General features: G+C 50.4%; 1 long non-coding RNA gene across 1 annotated transcript; it reads right to left on the reverse strand.

The window, feature by feature from the left end:
• Window positions 1-271: 271 nt before the first annotated feature.
• LOC106900162 lies at window positions 272-1893 on the reverse strand. The gene is made up of 3 exons (XR_001414113.1): window positions 1356-1893; window positions 1014-1055; window positions 272-694 (listed from the first exon to the last, which is right to left on the reverse strand). It is a non-coding gene; the product is annotated as an uncharacterized LOC106900162 (long non-coding RNA).
• Window positions 1894-2905: the final 1012 nt, after the last annotated feature.

Here is a 2905-nt window from a genome sequence, read left to right on the forward strand (position 1 = left end):
TGTGGGGGTTTATTTTGGCTACAATTACTTACAGGTGCAGCAGTCACAGAAATTTACGGAAGCTGTACACCCCTAGGAACAAGCCAAGTCTCCCTGGAGCTCACACACAGCTCCTGGAGGACAGCTGGGCTTCACTGGGACAGACACCTCGAGGAAACAATGAGCAAAAGCAGAATGAAGGCATCCTTTCCAAACCACACCATTTACCACAGTGCTACAGGAACACCACCCCCTCTGGCCCAGCAGCACAGACGAGAAACTGGGGCAGTTGTTCAACCAAAAAAAAATATAAATTTAATTGTGTTCAGCCAAGAAACAAACATATACAAAGAAAAATACATTTCCATTAAAAAAATTCCCCATGCCTGGGCATCTGAGCCACTTTCCACCCCCAGCCCTGCGGTGCTGCCAGGTACCTGGAGAGGCAGGAGCCACTTCTCCGAGCAACCAAAGCTGGAGAGCTGGTGGCAGGGCACAGGTAAGTGACATACAAAATATTTATGAAAAAATATGCATTTTAAATAAAGAACTTACAACAACTTAAACTTTATACAAAATACTATAGTTGCCATCTCAACGACTCAATTCTAGGAATTATTTTTGAACTCTCAACATCCTGTTTTCCACCCCACGTCCATCTCTGCAGCCTCTTTCTCCAGAGAGCACTGTCTCTGTCCAGCTCAGTCCAAAGTACCTGAAAATGAAAAAAAAAATTAAAAATTATAGTCTTGGGAATCGGAAATGCCAATGAAACTTGTTTACAAGCTGCCAAAGGAATATGGAGTAACTTCTTAAAGTTTAAGCAGACCACACACGAGTAAAACCAAATCTAGCTAATAAGTATTATGTGTCTCAGGGTCCATTTGATTTGTGTTTCACCTCTCAGTGAGAGATACAACAAGTTCCACTATTAATTACTAAAGATGTGGAAGCAGAGGGCTCTGAAAGTGATTAAATGCCTTCTCTCCCAAGAAACAGACTACACAAAATATTGAAACCAAGTAGAAACTCACCTTCCAAAAATGCGAATTCATCAATAGCTTCAATGGCATTATCTGCAAAGCAAATTGAAATCAATTAACATAAATAAATGACTCCATATTTGCATCTGTTTCAAATGGCAGCATTTGAAATTACATCACAGTACAGTGAACAATTACTGAGTGGTTTATTTTGTTCTGGAGCTGGTATGTGAAATTATTAATGTATTAATTGGTAGAAGAAAAGTTTTTCTCTCCCATCTTCAGACAAAGAAAGAAAAGCACCTATGATTGCTTCATCACATCTAGGCAGGTGGAAAAATCCTCCATCCTCACAACCCTTTGCTAAGGATAGCACAGAATACGCTCCCATACCGAGGTCTTTTCTCTGCAGAGTTTTCCTTTTTCCTTGCTGAGCGTACACATAAGCATCTTTGGCTATGGTTTCAACAAACAACTCCTGCAAAGCAAAAACAAGACAGTATCACACAGGGGATGAGAAAGAGAAGAGAGAATATCCTGAGAAAAGGTCCTATAAGACTTCAGAAATAAACCAGAATCTCCATCGTAATGTTTCTCCTTTCCAATCAATAGCTCTGAAAATAACAAATGAAACTGCTGGACAGTGATGCAGATGAGAAGTAACAAGGGAGGAGAGACAGCCAAGAGTGTATTGGACAGAGTTGGATCCTCTGAACATGGCTGGGAGACCAGCTACACACCAACCGCTCCCAGGGCACCTTCTGAAGGAGGAAAGGTGTCCTGTGCTCAGGGGGTGCATCGAGCAGGACGGTCCTCGCGTGCCACCCAGTGCATCCCACAGCTGTGGGAAGCAGATGCCCAGCAGAACACCTAGAGGTTACCACGGGCAGATGTGAGAGACTGAAGTCTACAGAATCACATGGGGTTGGAAGGGACCTCTGGAGATCATCTCCTCCAACCCCCTGCCAGAGCACGTCCACCCAGAGCAGGTCCCACAGGAATGTCCCTAGGTGGGTTTTCAATGCCTCCAGAGAAGGAGACTCCACCACCTCTCTGGGCAGCCTCTGCCAGGGCTCTGCCACCCTCAAAGTGAAGAAGTTCCTCCTCATGTTTAGGTGGAACTTCTTATACTCAAGTTTGTGCCCATTTCCTCTTGTCCTGTCCCTGGGCACCACTGAAAAAGGACCAGCTCCATCCTCCTGACACCCACCCTTGAAGTATTTATAAGCATCTGATCTCCCCTCAGCCTTCTCTTCTCCAGACTAAAAAGACCCAGGTCCTACACAGGGATCCTCTCGCACAACACCAAGGCCACCCCACAAACAGCCTCGCCTGTGTGACGGGCGACACTCTCCAAAGGAGAAAACCCCCTGCGGCACACACTGCTCGGATTTGCACACCCCAAACCCTCAGCGTCCAACCAGGGCCAGCTGGAAACCCTCCCGAGCGGGCACAGAGCCGTCCGGCGGAGGCAAAGCCCCGGTGCTTCCCTCAGAGCGGGGCTCCACAGCCGTGTCCGGTGGCCGGGCTCCGCCGGCATCCCTGAACAGGACAGACGCCTTGCTAATGGGGGTAGCGCTGCCGCCTTCTCCCGCCGCCTCCCCAGCTTTCTGCCGCCGACCCTCTGCTCGGGGCCGAGAGAATCCGGCCCCGGCCCCGCCGCCGGGACGGACGGGCCCAAGGCCGGGGTTCCCGTCCCGCTTCCCGCCGGGAGAGCTCGGGCCGGGCGCCCACTGCCCTCGCTGGCTCTGCCCGCTGCCCGCCGCTGGGGAGAGGAAACCCCTCAAACCCTCCAAAAAAAAACCGCTCCAAAAAGCCTCTTGGAAAAAGCCAAGCGAGCGGCTCCGCCGACACCGAGCGCAGCGGCCCAGCGTCCCCCTCAAGCGGGGCCCGGCCGCGGGGCCGCGGGGCTCTGCGGCCTCCCCGCCCGCCCCCGGGCCTCC

The sequence above is a fragment of the Calidris pugnax genome, unplaced genomic scaffold (assembly GCF_001431845.1).
Source record: "Calidris pugnax isolate Ruff unplaced genomic scaffold, ASM143184v1 scaffold1024, whole genome shotgun sequence".
Classification (NCBI taxonomy): Eukaryota; Metazoa; Chordata; class Aves; order Charadriiformes; family Scolopacidae; genus Calidris; species Calidris pugnax.